Here is a 26664-nt window from a genome sequence, read left to right on the forward strand (position 1 = left end):
GCCCGCCCACTGTTTCAACTGAGCAAACCCTAGCTCACACAAGCATCCCCTAGCTCAGACAAGCATCCCCTAGCTCACACACGCATCCCCTAGCTCGACCGAGCACAACACACACCCAACTGAGCTAAAGTGTGCTGCTTTTAAGGGCCTCATTACAGGTTCAGTGGCACGGCAAAAAGTATTAATTCCATTGCTGCCACTTTTTTGGGCGGAAGCAGAATTACCGCCATTTTTCACAAACCACTGAACACAAACACAAAAGTATGCCAGTCAGGTAACACAATGGTGTCCCCTCTTTCTTTTTTGGCAGATACCCTGAATTATCAACACACTTGTTCTGTGACCAAATCGTAGTTTCTCATCATGGTGTATGAAATGGTAGGACGATGCTATAATTTTAGCCCACTGCGTGTTGCACCCTGGAACTGGAGTTCCATATTAAATTTTTATTTTTTTTTATTTATTTACTTGTTTTTAATCGGAAATGAATTAACGATTTTTACAAGAACCCTTCTTCTTCTACAGATGCGCCGAGGCGCTTTTGACAGTCATTTTTCTGATGTTGACGCTTCTGAGTTAATGTTTACTTTCCGCCTTCTCTATCCGGAATTTCGCTGTTTTTTGATTATTTCTTAGATTTGGCTTGCAGTGGGCGATTTCACTGTTTCGGCCATCTCTGCTATTTTCATATGGGCCTGTGTGTTGGAAATCTTTTCGAAGGCAAGGTCTATCAATTTTACTGCCGCTATGGTCCATCTCGTTGTTTCTCCTGATATTAGCCTGTTCCAGACCGCCTCTTCATCTAGCGTCGTCGCCCCTTGCAGACATGATTGTATATATCCGTCTCTAATTATGCTGGTTTTTGGGCATCTTAGGACTAGATGTCGCAATGTTTCCACTTCTTTATTTTTGCATAGGCGGCAACTTTTATCCATTTTTGATGATCTAATGGCTAGGATTTGATTTGTCATCAGCAGGTTTAGTCTTGCATTCAAGAATGTGCTCCTCATCTTTTTGTTCGGGAACTTTTTGCAGTAGTTCAGTGGCTCTTTCACCCTGTTGAACGTCGGTGGAAGGTGGGTGAGTAGCTTATTTGCTCTCGCTGTGTCTACAGTGTGGATCCAATCCATGAGTTTGATTTTTATCTTTACTCGGTCTGGGTTTTTTTTTAGATCCTCTTCTGTGCATGATATTTCGTTTAGTGTTTCTTGTATTGTTGTTGCCCAATTGTTGAGCGCTTTACAAGTGCCCGTTTTCAATTCTTCTGCTATGACCGCGCATATTGGCAATGAATCGGCCATTATGATTTTTCTATAAAGTCTCAGCTTGCTTTGCTTGACTGATGTAGCTAACGAGACCAGGCCCAACTCCCTTCTAATTGCGGGCATGGAGGTTGATTTCGGTAGGCCTAGTACTGCCTTCCACACCTGTCCTTCCAATTTTTGCCATATTGGGTTCGGTAAGTTGAGCGCGGCTTCCATACCATAGATGATAGACGGCACAACCTTTGCCTTGTAAAATTTTATTGCCGGCATAATTGAAAATTTCCCAAATTTTTTGTCCACCAGTCTCATTTGTGCCGTAAGTCTTTTGACTTTGTCCCATAACTGATCTTGTATTGCGTTGTCACCTGCTGATCCGTCTAAGGTTACCCCTAGGTATTTGATTTTGTCAACTACTTCCAGTTTGGCGTTTTCCAAGTGCCAGGTTGTCTGCTTTGTATTTTTGTTTGCGGTTTTTTCGAAGACCATCACTTTAGTTTTTGTTGTGTTAATTTCCAGATGGTTTGTTGACATATAATTTGCCAGGTTGTTTAGTTTTCGTTGTAGCCCAATTGGTGTTTGGTCAATAATGATGGCGTCGTCTGCGTACCATAATCGTGGTATGATTTCCTTTCCTATTTTTGGTGGGAAAGCTCTTATTTTTTTTTCTTCGATCTGGTAGTCCCCCAAGAAAGCGATAAACAGGGCTGGAGCTAGTGGGCAGCCCTGCTTTACACCTCTCTGGATTTCGATCTCTTCCGACAAGGTGCCTTGCTTATTCAGTTTTACTCTGATTTTTGTGTTTTCATGAAGCGCTTTTATTGGTGCCAGGACCGATGTTGGGCATTCCCACTTGCTCAGTTTCAGCCATAATTTTTCACGATCAATTTTATCAAAGGCTTTTGATAAGTCTACGAATGCCAGGTAGATTTTTGGGGCACCTTCTTTTACTTTCGCTTTCAAGATCTGAAGGATCAGTATGTTTATTGCCGTGCCTCCCTTCTTCTGGAATCCTGTCTGAAAGATATCGAAGCAGGGTGCAGTCTTTGCCCATGTCCCAAAGTGGATTAACAACTGGGTTGCGTAAATTTTGCCCACAATGTCTAACAGTGCTATGGGCCTGTAGCTTTCTGGGTCTTCTCTGTCGCCTTTTTTATACACTGGCACAATTATGGCATTTAGCCAAGTTTCCGGCACCATTTTAGTCCGGGCGCAATGTGAGAAAATCTTGCTGATTAGCACTGCCCATGCCTTCGCAGATTGCTTTAGGTCGATATTAGACAACCCGTCCGGTCCGGGGGCCCTTGATGTTTTTAAGTTTTTGATGATTTTTTCAATGTCTGTGATGTTAGCCACGTTCACCCAAGTGGCTGTCGTGTCTAGTAATCCTTTGGTTGTTTGCGTTTTTGGTCGCTCAAATTGTGCCATTAGGTATGATTTCCAGTTTGACTCAGGGACTTGGTTTATCAGTTCTGGAGGCTTCGATCTATTTGTTTCTTTGATTATTCTCCAGAAATCGCTTGTTTTCTTTGAACCAAGACTTTTCAACATTTTTTCCGCATCTTGTTGGTACATCCATAGTCTATGTTGCTTTAGCCAATGGTTATATTTCTTAGCCTCCATCTGCCAGTTTTCCCAGTCTTCCTGCTGTTGACTTTTTGTTGCAATTTTCCTTAACCTCCTCACCACTTTTCTTCTTTCCACCACCAGTTTGTCATATGTGTGTAATGTGTTTGATGGTTTCTTCTGTTGACTCCTCGCTGGTTTTTTGTATGGTATTAGCAACGGTATGTAGTTCGGTCGAGTTTGTGGGGCTTTTTCTTGAGCCTCCTCAGAGAGTCTATAACTTGCTGTTATCGTTTTTACCTCTTCTTCTGTTAGACAGGCTCTAGATTGTTGGTTGTTTATTTCGAGATTGTATTTATACACGTGATTTTCAGTTTGTGATCCTGTCCATTTGCATATTAGCAGATTGTGATCACTGTATGTGGTTCTTTGAACTTTGTATTCTTCAATTCTGGGTATAAATTCTGTTGACACAAAGATGTAATCTAGGGTAGCTTTTGCATTCAAACTCTCCCAAGTTGGAATGTTCTTTTGTTTCGGAAATAGAGCTGCGATGTTATGAAGATTTCTTGGTTTAATCAGGGTCTCCCATGCAACACCCCTCTCGCGGGTTGAGTCTTGACACTTTCCCAACTTTATTTCTTTGTTCCCCTCTCTGCAATCGGCGTTTAAGTCACCACATATGATGATGTCCGCATTCGTGTGCTCTATTTTGATTTCGTCTATCACCTCTGCCATTTTTGCGCAGTACGTTTTGTTTGTCATCTTTTGGGGGTTCCAATACGTGTTTATTATGATGATTTGGTTGCCAATCCTCTTGCTAATTGATTTTCCTTTGTTGGTCCATGAAGTCAGTATTACTAACATCTCATATGATTCGTGTAATTTTTTCGGTGTTGCCAGGCCTACTCCCATTTTCGTTGCTGTCAGCAGGCCTGAGGATGGTCGGCCTAACAATCCCTTGCTTGCAGGTGCTATTTCCACTACATAGCCGTCTAGGCCGGGTTTTTCTTGTAGCCAAGTTTCTTGTAGGCATATGATGTCTAGTGCGCCTAAGTCCACGTCGCCCGGTCTGGTTAAATGCGTGTATCCTCTTGTGTTCCATGACCCCAGGATGAAATATTTCTTGGTTTCTTTTTGGTCACCACTTCTTTGTTCATCCCACGTAGGTGCTGGTGACCGTGTTAATTGCTAATTTTCTGTTTTACCCATTAAGGCTGCTTTTAGCCATGCTAGCGGGCCCGTGTTCGTTGACGTATCTTTTGTTTGTCTCGGAGGTGATTTCTTTGCTCTCTCGTTTCTACTGTGGCGGCCAGTTCTCTCTGGGCTAAAATAGCTCTGAACGCGCCTTGGTTCCACTCTCCTGTGTAGGTTCTGATATTCTGCTCCCGTGTCCTGGTGCTCCTTCCTTGATTGCGTGTTTTGTTTTTCGTCCTTATGGGATCTTCGGTACTCTTTTCTCTCTTCCGTTCGTCCATACTTCACTTGCCAATCGATACCTCTTTCTTCTCTCTGTTTTCCTAGTCTATTAGATCGATACCGCTCTTCTGTCCGTGAAGTGAACTGGTATGATCTTCTTTCTTTTTCATCGTACTTAGTGTCTTTCTTTTCTTTTTGTATTTCTCTTTTAATTTCTGTCAGCCCAAACCCATTTTGGAGCATTTCAGTAGCTGCGTTTGCTTCCGTTTCTTGCCGGATTGGTTCTTTCACGTGAATGTATGCCTTGGCGATCTTTCCTCTATGGTAAGGCTCTACTAACGTGATATCTTCTGTTTTTATCATTTTCAGCGCGTTCATTTTGCTCATTAATTTCAAGATCGTCTTCCTATTTAGGATCATGTATCCACTTTTTATATCTAATTGCTCAAGTTTGAATATACGTTCCTGTCTTTCCGCTTTCGACGTACCAGTTCTTCTGTTTTTCTCTGGGCTTTTTATCTCCTGTTTTCCGTGCTTTGATGACCACTCACTTATTCTTTGATCTTTCGAGGGCTTTCGTTCTTCTTCTCTGTTCTTTTTTTGTATTTCTGTTACTCTTCCCTTTTGGATCTCACTTGCCTCTCTGCTTCTTTTTGGTGTTTGGGGTTTCATATTTTTTCTCATTTCTATTTCTTTCTCCGGTTCTTTTCGCTTTTGTATTTGCTGATCTGTGTTCACCTCCATCACTGAGTTGTCGGAGGCGGTCTCCCAATGCTGGGACAAATTCATCAGGTTTGTGTCGCTCATAAAATCTTCGACCGACCGGGGTGGACTTCTCGTTTTGTCTCTTTTCCTTTCTTTCTGGCTTTTTTCAAAACTTTCCTCTCTGATTTCCTCTTCCTTTTTTTTTCCTTTTAGTTTTTCTGCTTCCTGCTGCTCCGCCTTCTCTGTCGTCAGGTCTTTGTCAGTCCTGTCAGTTTTCTTTAGTTTCAATATCACTGGGACTTTATTCTGGGGATGATTATGGAGTCCTGATTTAATTGGGTATGTTTAGGTCTTTTCTCCATCACTACCTTTATCTCATTGTCTCCTTTATGTCTCTCTGTTAATGCTGCATTTTGACTTTCCCGCTCTGATTTTTTGGTTTTCTTGTTCTCCTCCTCTGTCCCTCTTTTTAGACACTCAATTTGTTTCTTTAAGTCCTCCAGCTCTTTTTCCCACCCCTTCTTGTAGGTGTCAGTTCTTTCTTCTACAGCTGTGATGTATCCTTCTATATGCGTGATTTTTGTGGACATTGAAGCCAGAATTGATGTGTTGTCTTGTATTCCTTCTTTTATTGTTTCGTATAGTTTGCAGTATGGCGCCAATGCTATCGTTATTGCAGACATGATTGTTAGTAGATCTGATTTTTTGCTTGGGGACTCCTTTTGTGTCGGCGTGCCTAATTCACTTATTCTTCTATTTTTCGGCGATTTTGGAGTGCTGGCTATTTTCCCTGGCATAGCCATTATTTCTGTGAATAGGCTATCGCTTAACCTGGGTCTGTGTGCTTTTTCCTCCAACCTTATGCACTTAGGTTTTTCTTTCTGTGTTTCTCTTTGTTGGGTCTCTCCATGCAGTTCTCTTACTTTCTCCGGGGTACGAAGTAACTGGTCTGAATTCGGGTGTGCTTTTGCCCCATCTGGGCCATCCACGTTTTGTCGTTGGTCTTTAGGTTGGGACACCCTCTCCCGGGCCAGGGCCTGTCGTTGGTTGTCATCTTCAGGTCTTGAGGTATTTCCCCCTCCTTCAGGCTGCTCCTCCTGATGTTCTTTTAAAGCGCTTTGCTTCCGTCTTTCCTCTCTTTCTTCTATTTGTCGCCGGATGCTTTCGCCGCGTTCCTTTTTTCTTGCAAGAGCTGCTGCAGGCCTATAGCTGGCGATCCTTCTGGTCCCGGTGAGACCCCGGGGGTCTGTTGACTATCTCCTCCTGAATTTATCTCAACCGCTTCCAGCAGTTCTGCGTCCGATAGATCGTTTTCCGATTCTAATTTTCGTTTCTGCTGGTTAAAGAAAAATGCTTTCAATGTTCCTGACAAGGATACTGGCAGTGGTCCTTTTTGCGTTCCCTCATTTTTTTTTTTGTTTTTTGCGTTTTTTTTTTTAGATTTTCTAATGCCGTTTTCGTAATTCCTAGCTGTTCACAGCCTCTTTCTTTATTATTCTTTGTTGTTTTCATTTCGTTTATCTTTTCTTGATTTTTTCTTTGCGTTGTTGGTTTATTGGTAGGTATCCTTTTTTTCTGTTTTACTTCTAACGCTTTTTTTTCTTGTTCTATTTCAGAATCTGAGTCTGACGTCCCCGTTTCACTTTCGTTCCAACTTTCCTCCGTGCTACTTGTTTTCCCCTCGTTGCTGATGAATTTGCTACTTGCCACTTTCGTCCGATTTTCTTCCCTTTGTTTTATCTCTTCTTCTATTTCGTTCTCACTTATGCCTAGTTCCTCTTCAGTATCAGCAAACTCTGGTTCCCTGTGTACATTTGCTTGTACGACTGTTTTGGGAACCTTCTCTTTTGGCCAGTCTAGCCTTCTTCCTTCTTCGTATTCTTGTGGTAAACTGTCCACCTCCACTCTTTCCCTTTCTTGCGTGGCGGTCAGCTTGTTAGCCTGGCTCTTTGCCAGTTCCGCTAACTGTGTCCCTTTGGTGTTTTCATTTGGGCTGTCTATTTGGCCTCTAACTTTCTCACGGCGCTTCTCTAGACCACTCCTCGCCGTGTTCTCCATCCGCGTGGGGCTCCTCCTCCTAGCCCACCCCGAGTCAGGTGAGGCAGGCAGGGCTGGATGTCCTGCTCCGCGGTTTGTTGTCTTTTCCGATGATTTCTTCTCCCTTCGTTCCCTCCGGTCCTCGGCGTCACAGCGCTCCTGCTGAGGGTCCGTCAGCAGCTGCCCTCTGACTGCCGTTTCCGGAAACCCACTCGCCTTCGGTGCGGTGTGCAGGGCGCTGGCCACCTCAGATCCCGGTAGGTCTTGTTTCCTTTCGCCACTTAGATTTATTTCTGGGCCTTGTGGTTCTGTTGTTACTGGTTCTGTTGTTACTTGTGCGTCCTTCTCCTTTGGTTCATGGACGCACAAAGTAGACGTCGTGCCCACCTCTCTGAGCTCGTTATTCGGACTGTTGAGACGAGACCTCGGCGTATATAGCTCTTTTTTCCCTTCGTGGGTGGTTTCTTCGTTGAGAAGCGTCTTTAATTTCAGCCGAGTGGCTGGCGATTTCACACTCCTTAGACGCCGTTTATTGTTGTCAGTGTTGTCAGTGTCCGAAACCACTCCCACCTCGTCCGGTTTTTCGTTTTTACTATTTTTTCGTCCTTGCTGTAACGATGGTCTCTCATATTTCTGGGCCTCCATATTACGTTTACCTATGCCTCTGCCCTCGCGGGCTCCCGCGGACTCCAGCAGACTCAACTCTCCTCACCAACTCCGCTCACCGCTCCGCTCTGGTGCAGGGTTTTTAAGCCCTCCCACACGCTGTAGTAGACAGTGGAGAGAGACTCCAGCAGACTCAACTCTCCTCACCAACTCCGCTCACCGCTCCGCTCTGGTGCAGGGTTTTTAAGCCCTCCCACACGCTGTAGTAGACAGTGGAGAGAGACTCCAGCAGACTCAACTCTCCTCACCAACTCCGCTCACCGCTCCGCTTTGGTGCAGGGTTTTTAAGCCCTCCCACACGCTGTAGTAGACAGTGGAGAGAGACTCCAGCAGACTCAACTCTCCTCACCAACTCCGCTCACCGCTCCGCTTTGGTGCAGGGTTTTTAAGCCCTCCCACACGCTGTAGTAGACAGTGGAGAGAGACTCCAGCAGACTCAACTCTCCTCACCAACTCCGCTCCAAATTTGACATATAATAAATACCACGAGCTCCAAAATGCAGATGCTTGTAGCGTATGTAAAGTGTGCAGTGGACCTCTGCTGCACCAGTCTGTATGCAGACCTGTCCACATTGGCCTCTTGGTTGCCCCCACACCTAGTGGTGAGCCCCCCACCAGCCATGGAGATTCACCAGCTTGGGGGGGGGAAGGGATGCAGGCAGCTCCAAGGGGAAGGGGCGGCTGGCAAATGGGAGAGTGTGATAAAAGGGAGGGCATGCTGGGGTGAAGAGGATGGCAGAAGGACATTGGCCGAATACTGGGGCATGGTGTGAGGGGCTGTCCAGAGGCAAGGCTGGATAGTGGGAGGCAGGGAAATGTTTATATGCACAGGTTTGGGAACTAGTAGCCCTCTTTGTTTGCTGATTTCGGACAGTGAAAGGTGTAGAATCCCTGAGTAGTACTGCCGTTGCCTTTCCAGGTAAGTTTGTTCTTAAATAACTTACATTTGCTTTTGTTTCCTGTTTTGCTTACTTATGGCAACTTATTCAAAAGTCACTTCCATGGTTGTAGAAAGACCAGGGCATATTGCCTCTGTGATGTTTGTGTGTAGTGAAGCATTGGAGGCAGGAGCGCCGAAATAGCAGAGTCTCATCCGCTCGCCCCCTCAATAAGCAGCGATCAGATGTGCTATGTATATGCATTTTTGAAAGCCAAATAAAGCACAGCTCCTGCTCCCCCTGTGAAAGCAAGCCTGTGAAAGCAGTCAGGTGGTGCTCTTCTGCGTCGCGTGCGATAGAAGATATATTGGAAATATTAAAGTTAAAGGAAGTGTTCCAAAAAGTCTGGTCTGCTCACTAACTTTTGCATTAAATGCGCCCTCTGGATAGCCCCCGCCCCGCTCATAACAAAAACCTGCGTGGGGGCTGTAAATCCGGCTACCTGCAGAGCGTCTGGCTCTTCGGCGAAGGCCTCACAGGGCTGCCAGGTGCTGGCCCTGACCTTGGTGGCATCGGGCCCACCTCGTCGCTGACCCTGTGTGTGCTGGTGCTTGACAGTTTATTCTTTTATGTATCATTTTAAGTAGATATGCGATGTTTACCATAAACGTTACAAATTCGAAAAAGGACCATGACTACATTCATTAAACGCTACTTCTATTTTCCCTGTTTTTAAAGTACGATATCTGCACTGGCGACTGTCTCATTCTGAAGACCAGAGAGAAGAAGGCCGGTGCGTACCGGGGACAAGGGAGGGGGTAGGGAGTGAGGAGGCTAGAATAGTGGGCTTAAGAATACGAGAGAGGCGCAACAGAGTAGAGGGCAGCAGGGGGGAGAAGAGGGAATGGGTGAGGCCTTACGTACCTTGGCTGGCAGGAGTAAGTCGAAGGGTGAATGAAGGGAAGAAGGGAATAGATGGAAAGTAGAAGTATGTACCGAGGGTATAGGTGGATAGACGAACAGAGGTGGCTTATATGTTCCTTTCGTTAGTGACAGTCTTGGCGGGGGAGGCGTTGTACAACAAGGGGCCAGGTGGAAGCATTTCAAGAAGGTTAGTACCAGCAGGAGGTGGTGAAAGGAAGAGGAGAGCTTGGGTTGTATGTATGGTAGTAGGTTGTGATTGCTAGCGAGAGGGTTGGATGGAGTAATGGTTTGAAGAGGAGAAACTTCCTAGAAATGGGGGTTGTCTTAGAGGCGCTGTGCTGCCAGCACCAAGTAGGTGGGTAATGGGTGAATCCGTTCACAAGTAATCAAGGGAAATGTTGGAGGGTTATGAAGGTGTGTAGATAGCTATGGTGTGACTTGGAAGGACTAGGTGGTCAGGGTATGTGTGACCAGGGCGATTGTAGCATCTCGTATTGGAGGGGGTTCATATAGTGAAGGACGAGAGAACGGGACTTTTGGGGGAAATTAAATGGCATTTGTGCAGCTGGTGATCACGAAGTGGCTAAACTTAACGAGGAGAGATGTGGGGAGGGCGGGTGTATGGAATTGTGATGTGTTCGACATGTGACAATTATATTAGTGAGGGTAACTAGCGCTCAGTTGCTGGAAACATCAGGTGACTTGGCCGAGTTCGGCTTTTTTGTGAGACCAGCGGTGGGGTTTGCATGCAGACGGATTGTGAGCTTGTTACAATGAGGCAGTCTGGTGTATAAGGTGTTTATGTTGGCAAACAGTTTACAGAAAATAGTGGGTATGCTGTGTGCGTGCGAAAGAAACTGCAGTGAATTGTTTTGGTGGTGGATAGACGGGTCCGTATCGTTGGAGGTGTTGCTGTGTACGGAAGGAGATGGATAGTTTGTGTTTTTAGAGTCAGATGTTAGGACGCTTGCAGAGGAGATTGCTGGGTGGGTCATTTCTTAGATAGATTGAAGGTCTCTGTGTGAGAGGGGGTTATGTGCTTGATGTAACGCTGGTGAGTACAATGGTGTCGGGGTCTTTAGGAGGCAAATGCGTTGCCTCTGTATATTGTCGTTTGTGCCTCGAATAATAGTTGTTAGGGTCTGGGTTTATCAGTGTCGAGAAGGAAGGGTTTCAAAGTGAGTTTTTCGTGTCATTAAAAATACGCCAGCGAGTGGTGGTACAGTGTGTGAATTTGAGAGGCCATCGAGGATGGGATTGACGTGTTTGTGTGTAGATGGAGTGGAGGGGCTGGATGTTCTTAAGAGTGAATGCTGGTTAATGATGGCCTGGAGTGTGTTGTTGAAGAGTTCCAATGGCTGTTGTCTCACTCCCTGCCTCCTCTCCGCTGCTTGCACGCAGACTGCGACCCATACATAATTGATGCGTGATGCCCCTGGTGGCTAAAGTTGTGCCTGTGCATACCTTGTACCCCAGAGACATGCAGGCCTGAGAAGAACTAAACCTGAGGTCCCCGTGCATGGGTGCAGAGAGCTGCACAGACCACAGGCTTTGCCTTGCGCTGACCTCGGCAGAAGAGGGCGGAGCATGCCATCAGCGAGGCAGTGCCCTCACAGGAACATGGCTTCAGCAGGAGCACAGCTGCAGAGCCACCAACAAATCAATGAAGCCGCGACCAACAAATCAATGAAGCCGCGGTCGGCTTTCCTTCCCTGTACCCCTCTCTCTATGTCCTTCCCTGAATTCTCTTCTCATCCATATTAGTGTACCCCATTACTGCAACCTCTTGGACGGCTACATGCAAGCTATAAAAAAGTGAGTGTACACCTGCATGCAGAAATGTACCCTATGTGTGCGGAGGTCGTGGCATTTTTCCAAACGGAACCAGAAGTACCTGGACCAGGATACAGACCACACTAACCTAACCCTCAATTTTCTGCATACTCAAACCACTCACAAAACCATTTGTATCCCAGCAATCCCCACGCACTTTACCACACCACATCAACAACACAGAGCGAACCTACAACACACGAGGCCTCGCCCGATCCGATACTTGCACCAAAGCCCAGCACTCGGTGTATACCGAGCTGAAGCTCCCAACAGTACACCACTTCTCCCACTCTTCTACTCCCCTCCTCCTCGACTAACCCTACCCACCCTCATCCTGTTTACAGATCCACCAGAGCGCCTGGGGACCAATTCCTTTGGCGACGGTGCGCTATATAAGTATCTTCAACATAACATAACATAACATTTCCAATGATATGGACATTTCAATATGTAAAGTACTGTTGTGACATGTTGCCAGAAAAGGTGCAGACAAAGCTCATCCTGTTGGCAACTCCCTAAGTTGAATAATGTTTGAGCTTATAGCCGTCAACAATCATGTCCTTGTATTGTGTGTTTGCAATACTAATGATCAAAATAGTAAAGCAATGGTGGGGCATATAGAGATTGCGCAAGCTGCCATCCTTAAAAATGCACTTTGAGGCAGTACGGTGACCCAAAAAGTTTCAATCCACTTGGGTTTGTCATCAAACTGAAAAAAGAGGATTTGTTTCCATAACCTCTTACTCCACTTACCCCACTTTCCCGGTACACGGGCAAATGCCTGCTCTCGGTAGGATTTTCTGGCGGGTAGGAAAAAATGGTTCCATGTGTTAATATCCACGCAAAAATATTGTGATACAAAAATATCACCGTATTTTTGCGGCGATATTGAGCCATGGACCCTGCGGGGGACATCCCCCGCAACCCCAGCATTATTTTTAAATGTATGGGGGACACCCCCGCATCCCCCGCTCCCACAAATTACTCCCCCCAAAATATTGCCTATGGCAAGACAACAACCATATATACGGCAATATTTTTGGTGGGGATAATATGTAGGGATACCGAAAAAATGACAGGTGGGGCTGTCAGATTTTCCTACCCCGTCACTTTTTCCTACCCCTGGGTGGGTTGCCCAATGCCTGCTGTCGGTAGGATTTTCTGATGGGTAGCAAAAAATGACAGGCTAGGCTGTCAGTTTTTCCTACCCCGTCACTTTTTCCTACCGATAGGATTTTCTGACAGATAGCAAAAAGTGACGTTACACCGGCAGGGCCCCGGCTTAACTCCACATTTGGGAGGCCCAGGCCCACTTAAAGCACTGTACAGGGGTGCAATTTGGGAGTCACATGTGCCCGGGCGTAGGTGACGCAGGAGGGGCGCATACTAGTGTTGGCTCGAAACTGCCTTATTGTGTAGTTGATTGGGCAATGAGAGTGGAGGATTTACATGGGTGTAACTGTAGGGCCTCTCAAACACCCACTACAATATACTCTGCATGAGGTGCTGTCTACTGGATACCACACCTCTGAACTCAGCTGCTTTTGGTGGGTGGTCCCAAGAATGAGTCATTTCCCTCACCCGCAATTCCCTTCACACCCGCAAAAGGAAAACATTAGTTTCACCCGTCTTTTCATTTGACAAAGTTGACAGGTAGGCGGCACCCTCGTGCGTGTTTGCCATGGTGTGTTTTAGTATACAATGCCAAAAATCCAGCAAAAGAAATATTTCATCCAATTTATACTTTGGAAACATAACGCTCGGTTTATTATGGAAACTTAATCCTTGCCGTGGTTATGCAATATTTGGTATCCCTTAAAACCAGGAGGTACCTTTCCAGTTTGGGATACTAAATGTTACATAACACCGTCCCTGAGCAGTAACTGACAGAACCCCCACACCGTCCCTGAGCAGTAACTGACAGATCCCCCCAGCCATGAGTAAGGTGAGCCCCTCGCGGACGCCTTATGGAGAAGGCAGGCAGTCAATAACGTCACAATGAAAAACCCTAAAGAGTCAGTGCCATAATAAACAAGGTTTAGAACAGAATCGAGGACGTCACGGACACGATCCCAAGCAGAGCCCACAATGCCATGACAGCCGCTATAAAAAAAGATTCAGCTGGTTGTTCACATCACACTCCCTCAACCAATGGGAAGGCGGTGTCAGGGCACGTGCTCTTCCTCTGATAAACATTAGAGCTCTCCGGGAAACCAATATGAAATGGAAATCAGGCACGAACAGCGTAGGCGCAGTCCCAGTTCCGAACATTTCACTACATCACTTGCTCACCAAATAGCGAGCGCTCACGCAAGTTGCTTACCCGCATATATGTGGGGTCTGCGGACGAAAATCACTGCAGAGACAGCGGAACTGATACTGAAGACCCTCTTCAGAACCCGCCGCAGTGCCCTCCGGGAAACCGAGTCCAAGCCCCGCCCATCTCGGTGCATTGCCAAGCCAACGGAGGCGAAGTTCCTTCAACTCCCAGGGTGCCGCGAAGGATCACAACACAGCCGCTTAATGTATACACGGATGCACCCCGGGCGCAGTAGTCGCTGGAATCTCACTGGCCGCACTCGCGAGTATATATTCATGCTTCCCGAGGACTACAACTTCTAGCATGCGCGTTGGCCATTAGCCGCATTCTGCTTTGAATGTAGCCATGATATACTCTAGTCCTGATCTCATTGGTAGGACATGGGGTCATTGTCGTTGGTCTTCACAGAAGGCGGGTGTTGTACCATATTCTGCATCCCAATGAAGGAGGCGGTGGTCGGAAATCTTCGGCAACATGCTTACTTGGTAACCCCGACCACCCACAGATCCCTAGTGATAGCCCGCCCTCATACAGCTCTGTTCCTGGGATTGGCCAGTGAACTTCTTAGCTCCGCCCCTGCGTATCCCTGTCCTAGAGCGCCTTGTGCATAACTTATGCAGTTGTCCTCCTATTTTCTTCTTTTGTAGCTAGCTCCCGCACCCATAACTTACAGTCTTTTCTTCTTTTGCAGTTTTTCGAAGTGTACAGCCACCACCGTAGTTTCCTGCTCCTAGGTAAGATGCGTGATCTGCAAGGTTGATCTGCTCTCGTATGATATTCTGCTCCTCATTTGTATACTTACCATTCGCTGCTCACGCACTGTTTCATGTTCTTCCCCTGTCGGTAGCTCCACCCCTCCCCTGGACTTGACAAGAGCTGCTGTTTGCACAAGGGACCCTAGGTCTTTCTCAACTCCTTACCTCCACCATCCAGCTCTTTGTGTGGTGACACCCCATAACCTCCCTCAAAGCCCTGCCTTGACTCCCTCCCACTCCTCTCAAAGCATTTTCACGCCCCTACCCCCAGACTTACCTTTTGGTTCTCGATGCACCCTGCCTTCATGCCTGTGGTGTGTGACCCTCCCAAGTGTGTGCCCTTTTAAGAGGGGCAGTGTTATGTGTGACCCTCCCGTGTATTGCCCTTTTAAGATTGGCTATGACTGCTGTTAGGGAGAATTCTCAATATGTGCTAATTTCCCGTAACTTTTGAGACGCCCAGCAACTCTGCTGGATTTATAGGATTTTATTTTTTTTACCTGGAAAGAGTGTGAGCCTTTTTTCCCACTCTTTCATATATTTTGATGTGTGTTTTACTTTTGTGTTCTTTGGTTATGGAGTTTAAAAACCACTCCATAGGCATCATCTTTTTCTGTGTGTCACACAGCACCTTCATTGCAGTGGCACAGGGTTGTCTTTCAGACTTCCCAAGATTTAAACACCTTCTCTGAGGCTGACTACTGTCTCCCAGAGCCTGTAAAGTTAAATTGACTTTACTAGTCTCTTTAAATTTACTGATCCAGCACACACTATCTTCCTATAGAGTGAGTGCTGGAGGGGTTGCTTAGGTGCCCGAGTCAAAACACTAATGTAACAGTAAAATGTTACCCTTTCCAACTTTAAAGGGATGGTCTAGTAAAAAATGTTATTTAAAAAATAGATAGGCCACATAAAAAAAAATACTAGCATCCTCCGTTTTAAAACTGCCTATGTAAAATTTTGAGCTATTCAAGCTCAAAATTCGAAAAAGCAAGCACAGGGGCGCAGCCATTTTGTGAAATGGAGGCCCTCCTGTGCTGGCTTTTGCGGCACTAATGAAGGAAAAGCCAGCCAGCTGTAGTAAAAAAAGTCTACCGCTGGGTGGCTTTCCCTTCATTAGTGCCGGGACTCGGAGGACACGGACCGGAGACCAGAGCAGGAAAGCTGCAGCTGAATCTCGGTAAGTGCTATTTATTTTTTTTTACAAAAAATAAGCACTAGCTGCGTTTTTTTTTCTAAGTTTTCCGGGCTGGAGGAGCCCGGAAAACTTAGAAATAAAACCGCAGCTTTAAAAACGTTGTATTTATGTTTGCAGTCGCTTTTGAAGCGACCGCAAACATAAATACAACGTTATTGTGTTGGAAAACACTGCGGTTTTTCTTTCCAAGTTTCTCAGGCTCCTCAGAGGAGCCTGAGAAACTTGGAAAGAAAAACCGCAGCGTTTTCCAACACAACCGCGTTGTGTCTGCCTGAATCTGCTTTACCATTTGGGGCTCTCGAGCTCCCCACGGGGAGCCCGAGAGCCCCAAATGGTAAAGCAGATTCAGGCAGACACAATGCGGCATTGCGGAAAACAACCGCGTTGTGTCTGCCTGAATCTGCTTTTCCATTTGGGGCTCTCGGGCTCCCGGGGAGCCCGAGAGCCCCAAATGGGAAAGCAGATTTAGGCAGACAACGCAGCATTTAGCATTTCCCATTTGGGGCTCTCGGGCTCCCCACGGGGAGCCCGAGAGCCCCAAATGGGAAATCAGCTGCAGGTAGAAACACTACGCGGCATGTAAACATAACCGCGTGTGTTTCTGCCTGCTGTGGCTTTCACTTTGGGTCTCCGGTGCTCCGAGCACCGGAGACCCAAAGTGATAGCCACAGCAGGCAGAAACACACGTGGTTGTGTTGGAAAACGCTGCGGTTTTTCTTTCCAAGTTTCTCAGGCTCCTCCGAGCCGGAGGAGCCTGAGAAACTTGGAAAGAAAAACCGCAGCGTTTTCCGACACAATAACATTGTACTTATGTTTGCAGTCGCTTCAAAAGCGACCGCAAACATAAATACGTTTTTAAAGCTGCGGTTTTATTTCTAAGTTTTCCGGGCTCCTCCAGCCCGGAAAACTTAGAAAAAAAAACGCAGCTAGTGCTTATTTTTTGTAAAAAAAATAAATAGCACTTACCGAGATTCAGCTGCAGCTTTCCTGCTCTGGTCTCCGGTCCGCGTCCTCCGAGTCCCGGCACTAAGGAAGGAAAGCCACCCAGAGGTAGACTTTGTTTACTACAGCTGGCTGGCTTTTCCTTCATTAGTGCCACAAAAGCCAGCACAGGAGGGCCTCCATTTCACAAAATGGCTGCGCCCCTGTGCTTGCTTTTTCGAATTTTGAGCTTGAATAGCTCAAAATTTTACATAGGAAGTTTTAAAACAGAGGATGCTAGTATTTTTTTTTATGTGGCCCATCTATTTTTTAAATAAAATTTTTTACTAGACCATCCCTTTAAATAGCTGATGGCAGCAGTTTAGATCAACTACCGTGATTTTTCCCGACCGCTAACAATTGTAGCTAAAAATTGGGTCAGCCATGTTTTTCAATATGGCGCCCAAGACCTATCTGTAAAAACACACTCTGGTCATCTTTTTTCGCCATTTCTTTTAGGAAAGGTCCTTCTTGTGATTGTCTCTGCGCGCCAAACAAGGTTTGGTCCCTTTTTTTCTTTGGCCTTTGGCAGGCTTCAGTGCTGAAGCCCTCCTCTGGCACATGAGTGTCTGGGGTGGACAGGATGTGAGGGAGGTGCCCGAAACTCCCTGTGCTTAGTCTCCTAGGAGACCTGAATGCACTCTGGCGTGATTGGCCGGCTGGCTGTCCGGCAAGGACAGACACCCTGCTGTGTGAGTGACAGCCGAGCTGGAATGAATGGGGGCAAACTGTTTAAAAGCAGGTCTCTGGGACTTGGAAAGTAGAGTCGACCACTGGAACGAAAGAACCGAAGAGAAGAGGAAGGAAGAGGACTGCTGCAACTCCTGCTGCAGGTCCAAATTGCCTGAAACTCCGACGACAGAGAAGCCCTTCAAGGTTAACTTTTTCCCTTGAGTTTGGTGGGAACAACCAACTCGCAAGCCATCTGGACACTGTCCCCATCTGGTCAAATTTTCATCAGAGTGCTGTTGAAAACCGCATAGCCAGAGGGAAGGAAACCAGCTTGTGGACTTTAACGCACTCACACCTTAAACCAACATCTTGCTACAGCTTTTGGCCTCTTCCCTGGGCAGTGCAGGAACCTCCTGACGTCCTCCTTCTTGTCCCCACGACTGAAGCTCAGGAACAGCGAGATCTGCTCGAACTGCCAGGAACAACTGCCTCAGCTACAGCTTTCTTCATTGACAAGGTACTGTGCAAACACGGTCCAGAAAGTGCGTGAAACTTTCCTCGACTACAAAGGCTTGTCCTTCCCTAAACATTTGTCAAACTTTTCGCCTAGCCAAAATCTTCTAATCTCCGTGGCAAAGACTTAACCGTTACTTACCAGAACTGTGCTATCCTATACAAAAGACTGAACCATTGACTTTGGGCCAGGCCTATTGAGAAGAATTGCTGGTTGTATTTAACTGAAACCCTTTGCCCTGTCTATGAATGTATTCGGGCTGTCTATTCTTATAACCTTGTCTTTTCCCTCCTTTATTAAATATCTGAAGTGCCATTTTGCTCCCACTTCATTTTGGAGCTAAACGTGTTCATTTACTTACCGGTTGGATTTTTGTGGTTTATTAGTGTGTGATATTGAGCTGCTTATGCTAGTGTAATGTTTTCTAACTGACTGAGTAAATAAATGTATATTCTTTTACCAAGAAACCTTGAGTAAGTATTTACTTGAATCTCTGTATTGGTTGCTCCTTTGTGTAACTTGTTCTACTGCTCACTTAAACTCTTGAGATAAATCTGGCTGCTCAGCCATCGCTACCACTTTACTGTGTAGTACAGGCTTGTACCAAAGGTGAAATTCTGCTTACACTTGTCCTAATTGCCTGTAGTGTTCCACAAGGTTACTGCAGGTGAATCTGCCTAACAACTGTGTCATGGCCCAAGCTAATAAAAGGCACAACTGCAGGCACGTGGCTCAGGCCTGAGTCCATGTCTCATTTAAGCCTGCAGACGCACACCAGGTGAGCACGGGCCTGCAGGCCAGGATGCCTTGGGGCCCTCGTGCCAGCATGGTGGCAAGGGTCTACATGGTCAGGGTATGGGCCACCCTGCCCCCACTTAAGATGGGGTGTCCCTCGGCAACCCTCTGAGGCACTGGGCCTCCAGGGTGCTGGTGTCCCGTAGCCCTCTGGGGGCCGGTTGGAGGCCAATAGCCGGCCCCTATAACAATGGTGACAAAGAATGTGACCCTGCAAAGATGTTTGGCTGCCTAATTGCCTGCTGTGCCTTGTTTGAGGTGAAACTTAATTGTAGGAAGGCAGGAGCGGAGCGGCTGATGCCCCCACCCTGAGAAAATTTATTGGAAGTCAGCTCTCCTATGGAGGTGAGGGAGACAGAGAGACCCTGCTGTTTAGCAGTGTCCTCGGCGGTCCGCTTTGGATGATCCTGGGCCACGAGTGCTGTGGGGCGGTAGCAGCTCTTCCTGCGATGGTAAGGGGGAGCGTGGCGCGGGTGGCACTGCACCAACTGGGAAGGGAGAAGTGAAGGCCCAGCACCCTGTCTGTGTTTTCACCTCGGCCCTCAGCCAAGAGGGTGCTCGTGCAGCCAGGAAAAAGGCTGGGCTGCAGCCCCTGTGGCGTCCATCGTTATCCGATGGGCTTCCCCCTGCTGATGAGAGGAGGACTAATTGTGCCCCAAGAAGTGAGCACAATGCTGCAGCGTGGGCGGCGCTGCCGCAATCAACAAATAAATCCCCTACCGGAAAGGTGAAGGAAGGGAGGTGCGGCCCAGCCCCACTGACCATGGCCATGGGCTACAGTAAAAGCCAGCAGGCTGCCATACCGCCAGAACCTGGGAAGAATCCCTGACCACCAGACAATGAGGTGTGAAGAATATAGAGCACCCGCTGCTCCCTAGAAGCTCCTGGGCCCCTGTCGGTGAAGGTAACCTCACATGGGCTTTGGTGTTGCAGTGCTGGAGGGTGATTGGCCCTCCTAGTTTTGCCGCTGGGGTGGAAAGCGCCTTCCCCTCCCCATGATGCGCCAGGCCACACGAGAGAACGCGGCAAACATCGCTGCCACCAGAAGGGTGAAATGCCTCGCCTGGCTTTGGAAGTGGTTAGTGGCCGACCCCAGGACAACAGCAGTGGTAGGACAGCTTTGCTGTGCTGCCGGACCCCCAAGCATCCTCGGACTGCCCTGCAGGGAAAAGAAGATACGCTCCATGACAGTGCAGTAAATGCTAAGCCTATGTGCCCAAAGCACAGGACCGAGGCAGTAATCCTGGGCTGCCTGGTGGTGAAAGTAATTAAGAGCTTCATATTGGTGCAAGGCGATATTAATAGCCCTGCAGCGTTTCCGGGCTCATAGGGGGTGTACAAGGCTCCATGACCGGAGTGTTCCACTTTTCAGAGTTGGAAAAGGGGACACCACATCATATGCTCAGGACTCTCAGTGCGATCCTGGGTCTCTGGCTGCGTGTCTGCACTCCTGACATCGGAGCAGATGAACGACATGAAGCACCTATAGAAACAGCGCAATAGGAAAATACAAATGCAGTGTTCCGGTCAGGGCAAAGAAAGGAAGATCCCGGGCCCCACAGGCGGTTACATCTGGAGAAGTGAAGTACATGTGCGCAAGGATCGGGGTCTCGATAGTAAGAGCATGGGCAATCGCTCCATGTCGGAGCACAAACACATAAAGGCCCTTATGCCTAAAAGATCCTGGGCCCAACGCCAGTGTATTTGAATGGGGAAAATAAGAGAAGGTGCTGGCCGGAGTGTGCACGGTATGAGGATACTGCCATGGCAATCCAGCCCTCTGACTGGAGCGGGCAACAGAAAAGATGAGGGCTATGTGGTGCATGTGACAGCAGATTTACACGTGCATACTCTGAAGATGAAGCCCCAGTGTCAAATGCCATCGTACACTAGGAAGGAGGATCCTACCTCAGCACACCAGGCAACAACTGCTAATGCTCCTGTCCCTGCACAACACGCAACGACAGCTAAGGTCTTCTGACCCGCGCCAGTCTCTGCACTCTGGTAACATTAACAGGGTTGCAATTTCAGCTACCCGCTAATGTACAGCATGAACAACGTGGACTGAAAAAGGAAAAATTTCATGCAATTCATGCACTTGAAAGTGAAAGGGCCCTGCTCCCGAGGACCCTGGAGAGACAGCCAGCTCTTTGCAAGACAGAGAGTGGCTGCAGAGCAGCAGACAGCACAATTAGACACTTGTCAGTTTGCCACTTCCTGCCTTCACGGGACAAAGATGTTTTCTGCCCAGCACGTTTTGGCCTCATCTGATGATCTCTGCACTCGGCAAGGCCCCGCCATATCAGCAAAAGGGGCCCAACACAGTTTCTCAAGCTTGTCCTCCTGTGGACTGTTTTTGTTGTTGCCGTTATGGACTGTGCTTGGCCCCAGCAAAGAAGAAACAACGTTCCTGTGCCAATAACCGTAGGAGTTGGAATAGTAGGCTTAGTATAGGTTGAGTCATGGTGCCAAAAGCCGTTACCTGCCGATCAGCTGTTGAATGTAGTGGCTCCAGCACCCTGCCACTAGTGTTACCCTGCCTACCCTACCATCCATGGGCAAGCTTGATTTGGCCTCGGGTGCAGGTTTGTGCCAGCCCATGAACTGGGGCACCTACAGCCCCTTTATCCTGCCAGAAAAGAAGGAAGAGAGGACTGGCCAGGATTGCTGTCCCATCAACAGCAGTGACTCCTTCCTGACGGAGGAGAAGAAGTGGCCCAGACATCCTGCCACACTGGTCGGGGGGAAAAGGGAAGGAGTAGTGGCCCCTACCTGGAGCATTATAAGAAGTGACCCAGACACCCTGTCACCTGTGTCCAGTCAACCGAGGCCTTGCTGCCTGATCTCTGCCACCAAGATACAGTGTAACAAACAAGAGAGGGGTCCAGCTCTGTATGAGTGCTTGTGCGTCCTCCTGTGCTGCAACAGTAAAGAGACACTCCTGCCTGAGGGTGCGTGGCCAACAAGGAGTGAGTAACATGGTGGCACCCCATGCCCTGTCAACATCATGTGGCGCAGCCTAGATGCCCTGCGACCCACATCTCGCTGCCTGACCCAACATCAGGGGACCGAGCCGATGTGACCCCAGGTGCGGCTTTGCCAGCTTTTTGGAACTGTGCCATCGACGGACTTTGGGCTGTGGTAGTGACTATCCCAAACGGACACGGATGTGAACTGGTCTCCTGCAGTCCTGCAAGTGCTCAAAGAGGACTCCTTAAACATGTGTTTTGATGCTGTGAGCCTGCATGGAAGGTATATACGCGTAAAATGGCCCAAGTGAAAATGCATGCAAAGCGGTGCTCCCGCGTTTTGTAGGCATGCTCTATATAATGCCAGCAGCTAACAATGGCATCATTCAGTGGTTGAAGTCCCACTTACCCCAGGTTAATAAAGGGTCTTGTAAGATGGGGGTAGAACTGCCAATATGCCACCAGCAGTTCCACAACCCTGTCACTCGCTGACTACATGTAGAGGCAGTGGGATGTGTTATATGTATGCAATTACTGGGGCCCCTCTGTATGTGTTTAGTTTATTGATTTGTATTGCGCACCAGACCAGATGGTATGAGGGCGAAGGAGCAACAATGTTATTCACAGCTTGGTTACACGTTACAATACATTACAGTAATTACAATGGGATAATAGATGGTTGAAGCAGTCACGATAAAGGCAAAAGTTTACGGATTTACAAGTATACATATTTACATAGTAGATAGCGGTGAGGTGAGTTGGATGGTATTAGCGGTCATTGTTCTTTATCCAATGTATGTAGTTGCGTCTAAAGTGTGTGTAGGTTTGGGGTGTCCTTAGAGAGGGTGGTAGGGAGTTCCAATGTTGGGCTGCTTTCACCTGGAAGCTGTTGCCACCCATTTTGGTGCGTTTGAACCAGGGAACTGTGAGTAGATAGGCGTTGGAGGTTCTAATGGGTCTGTTGGAGGTGTGTTTACTTATTATATCGACTAAGTAGTGGGGGGCAGCGTTGTTGAGGCATTTGTGTGTTAGTGAGGCTACTTTGAGCAGGATTTTATCTGTAGTGTTGAGCCAGTTATGGGCTCTCCTAATGTTGGAGATGTGTTCTCTCTTGGGGATGCTGAGCGCTGCTCTGATAGCATTGTTTTGTAGCGTCTGTATTTTGTTAGTAACCTGTTTGCTAGCTCCTACGTAGAGGGCATTTCAATAGTCCAGTTTTGATAATACAAGGGCTCTGGCTAGTGTAATACACCTCTGGGTGGATAAGAAGGGTTTGACTGCTCTTATAAGCTTACATTTGTAGGCCGTGGAGGATGCCATAAAGCTAACCTGTTTATCGAAGGAGAGGGAGGAGTCAATGTATATTCCTAGGGTTTTCACTTCCTTAGCTACTTTCCGGTTCCTGTCTATAAGGAAGCTGGTGTAGTTGTGGTCCAATTTGGTTAGGTTTGCGGTGGAACCAAGAATGATGAGTTCAGTCTTGTCATCATTCAGGCATAGACTGTGAGATGCCATCCATGCCTGGATGATGAGGTACACCTTGTTCACCAAGGCCAAATCATGGTTGTAATCTCCCGTCAAAAAGGATGAGGATCTGGGTATCATCGGCATAATTAGTGTAGGTGATACCCAGACCATCTAGATCAGAGGTCGCCAAACGGTCGATCGCGGGCGACTAGTAGCTCGCCTGAGCCTCTTCAGTCGCCCGCGCTGAAAATACTGAAAAAGAAACACTTTTTTAAAGTTAAATTATTCAATACAGTGTTTTGCGGATATTTTCCTTAATCAGGATGCAAACCCTGGTCGTCCCATTTGCGGGCAGGGAGCTTGGCTGCTGTGCCACATGGAGACTGCTTGTAAATTCCCTGACAGATGTCAATATCATGTTCTGCTTCTGCAAGCCGCCTGTAGTACCAGAGTTGGCCTTGTGCGCCCCCGACATTGTCATGCTTAAGCAAGCTTCTCTTGTTTGCCAGAGATGTCAGAGGGGCTGGGGCAGGATCAGGATCATTGTGACCAGCAAAGAAAATATCCCAGTAGCACTGCCGCTCGCCTGGAAATGTTCAAAATAATAATTAAAAAATGGTGCAATTTCTTTCATGTGGCTTCTTTCCAAAACCCACTTTTAGTACATTATGCGATCCATAGACACGCTGTACAGTAGAAGCCTACCAGGGTAGCTCAGCAGGTTGACAGACCGATGCTGAGATGTTATATATTCAAAACTAAATGCTGTATCATATCATAAGTGTTTCAAGGTGCGACGAGGCAAGGGAGGGGGCATAGAGAGAAGATAGACAATGATCCTACTAGGCCAGGTGTCAATCAGATTGTGCAAGTGCATGGGAAGGGGGAAGGAGGAAAGTGCGGGGGCGAGAGGAAGGGGACAGTGCAGTACATGGGATAATAAATAATAAGTAGCATTCCCGCCAGCTGGTGGCAAGTGCAAGGGAAGTGCAGATATCAGGTGTCAAGTGCTAGTGTTGGAACTGTAGGGGTAAAGAACAGTCCCTAAGTGCGGCGGGTTGCCAGGAAGGCAGTGCAGGTGTGAGACTGGAGTGGGGGCCGGGGCTTGAGAGCAGGGGGGGTTGTCAGGTGACCAGTGCAGGTGACCAGTGCAGGTGACCAGTGCAGTTTCAGTATCGGCCAGGAAGTCAGCAGGGGAGAGGAGGAGAAAAGGCAGAAGCAAAGAGAAAGGTTTTGAGGTGCTTCCGGAACCAGAGATGATTCTCCTCAAGTTTCAGGGAGACAGGGAGGCTGTCCAGAGAGGGCCCCAGCCGAGGAAAGAGATTTACCACCAACTCGTTGCTTGGAGAACCGACTGACCCTTAGGGAGTTGGAGGCGGATGAGCGAAGAGCTCGAGAAGGAAGATATTTTGGAAGAGAGAGCTGAAGGTATTGAGGCCCCATGCCCTAGAAGGCCTTGTGGACAATACAGAGGGTTTTGAACTTAATCCTCGCAGCCACTGGGAGCCAGTGCAGAGATTTCCTGGAGAGATACGATCCTGGGCTTGAGGCCAAGGACAAGTCTTGCAGTCCTGCTCTGGATGAGTTGCAGAGGGCGGAGAGTAGAAGCAGGCAGATTTAGAAAGAGGCTGTTGCAATAGTCCAGCCTAGAGAGAACCAGAGCTCTGGAGACAGTGAGCTTCTGGGGGAAGGAGAGGAAAGGAAGAATGCCTCTGAGGAGGTGCAGCTGGTAGTGTGACTTCTTAGAGATGTCAGAGATGTGAGGAGAGAAGGAGAGTGTGGAATCGAAGATGACCCTGAGGTTTTTAGCCTCACAGGTGGGAGCAGGAGGAGGGCCAAGGGAGGCCGGCCAGGGAGTGACAGGAAAGGTGGGTACCGGTGTATCAATGAGGAGCATTTATGTCTTACTGGCATTAAGGCAGAGATCATTGGCGGCATAATACTTCTGGGTGGCGGACAGGCAGTCGGAGATGAGGGAGGGAGAAGAGGTGGCTGAGGGAAGCCGAAAATGAGCAGAGTGTCGTCCGCATAGCACTGAAAGCATAGAAAAGTGCTATAAAATGTGTTTGGCAAGGGTATGGGTTGTGCTGGTTGCTTGCTTATATTCAGGGCGGAGGTGGGGATATTTCTGCCCCTGTAGTGAAAATCAAAAGTTGGCACCAATGAACCCACAGTTTAATTTCCTAAAAACTGCAGTCAGCGCAACAGAAGCATTTATTTGTGATTAACCAGTTTGACAAGCATATAACATCTTTATAAATATAACCTGTGCTAAGACACCGAGGGGCACACAAATAACAGAGTATGTGGGTGTCTGACAAAAAAAATTTCAACGAAAACTAGTGAACGCAAGCCGCATTTTTCTATTTGGAAAGAACTTTTTATTTGGTTTATGGAAGTGTGAAATGCACATTTGGAAAACAGTAGTGTGCCTAGTATGTAGAAAGCCTGCATAAAACGCAAAGGAAGGGCACACAAATTACAGGATATTTGTGTGGTAGTCCAACAAATATCTGTCTTTTTGAGACAGCTACTAATAAATAATAATGCAACAAAGAGGTTTTTGAAGTTCTTAATATAATCGTGAAGGCATATGTTATTCTCTCTATTTATAGAGAGGAAATAATTGGGCCAAAACAATATTGGTAAAAATTCAGATGTTTATAAACATCCCCACCCCGTTATCGCCCGCTAGTAGCTCTCCACTGTTGACCTACACTACAAGTAGCTCTAGCTAACGTAAAGGTTGGAGACCCCTGATCTAGATCATCAAACAGGGGCTTTGTGAACACGTTGTACAGTGTGGGGAAGACACATGAACCCTGGGGGACTCCGCATGTGATGGGGATGGGGTCGGCGGCAGCTGTGGTGGTGAAGACACGCATGGATCTGTTGCTGAGGAATGACTCGATCCAGCCGATGGCTTCTTGGGAAAAGTGGGTAGCTGAATCCAGGTGATTGCATAAGACTTTGTGATCAACTAGATCAAATGCCGCGGAGAGGTCAAGGAGCAGCAATAAAGCAGTTTTCCCATTGTCTCTAAGAGTGTCAATTTGAGCCTTCAGGTCGATGAGGGCTGTTTCCGTCCCGTGTTGGGGTCTGAAGCCTGATTGCCGGATACCGAGGAGATGGTTTATTTCAAGGTATTTTTGGATATGTTGGTAGGCTGTCTTGTCTAATATCTTGAGCAGGAAGGGGACAGTGGTAATAGGCTTGTAGTTGGTGGGAATGGAGGGGTCAAGAGAGGGCCTTTTGAGAAGGGGGAGGACCCAGGACTCTTTGAGGTTGCTGGGGACGATAGCTGAGGAGAAGGAGGCGTTGATGAGTCTTGTGATGAATGGCGAGAGGTCTCTTGCCGCATCTTTAATAGTTTGTGGTGGGCAAAGTTCGCCCTGACAGTTAGATGGTTTTAGGCTTAGAATGATTTTTTCCACTTCAAGAGTGGAGACTTTGGAGAAGCTAAAGCGAGTTGGGTTTGGCAGAGGGTGTTGGGGCGTGGGGTCGTGTTAATGGGGTTGGTTTGGCTATGGAGTCTTACTTATTTTTAATTTTAGTTTGAAGGCCTGTGAATTTATTGTTTAGGGCATTTTGGACTCTGGTACACCATTGTTTGTCCTTCACACAAGTGTCTGGAGTTAGCACAGGTGTTTTCAGTTCTTTAATGATCGTAAACAGCTCTTTGGTGCTGGAGTTGGATTGTGCA

General features: G+C 47.5%; 1 protein-coding gene and 1 long non-coding RNA gene across 6 annotated transcripts in view; one reads left to right on the forward strand and one right to left on the reverse strand.

The window, feature by feature from the left end:
- Nucleotides 1-13708, reverse strand: part of CDIP1 (cell death inducing p53 target 1) — a 421024-nt gene extending 407316 nt beyond the window's left edge. The window contains exon 1 of one of the 3 annotated variants that reach the window (XM_069647904.1): nucleotides 13614-13708. The gene's annotated coding sequence lies outside the window, so the exon portion shown is untranslated. The remainder of the gene's footprint in view (nucleotides 1-13613) is intronic. The other 2 variants (XM_069647903.1, XM_069647905.1) reach the window with 2 other exon arrangements.
- Nucleotides 13709-13759: 51 nt separating this feature from the next.
- Nucleotides 13760-26664, forward strand: part of LOC138569698 (uncharacterized) — an 86610-nt gene continuing 73705 nt past the window's right edge. For 2 of the 3 annotated variants that reach the window (XR_011303301.1, XR_011303302.1), the window contains exons 1-2: nucleotides 13968-14095; nucleotides 14302-14344. This is a non-coding gene — a long non-coding RNA (uncharacterized lncRNA). Of the gene's footprint in view, nucleotides 13876-13967; nucleotides 14096-14301; nucleotides 14345-26664 lie in introns of those variants that run through there. The other variant, XR_011303303.1, reaches the window with a different exon arrangement.

This window comes from Ambystoma mexicanum, chromosome 2q (genome assembly GCF_040938575.1).
Source record: "Ambystoma mexicanum isolate Mex_15411 chromosome 2q, UKY_AmexF1_1, whole genome shotgun sequence".
NCBI lineage: Eukaryota > Metazoa > Chordata > Amphibia > Caudata > Ambystomatidae > Ambystoma > Ambystoma mexicanum.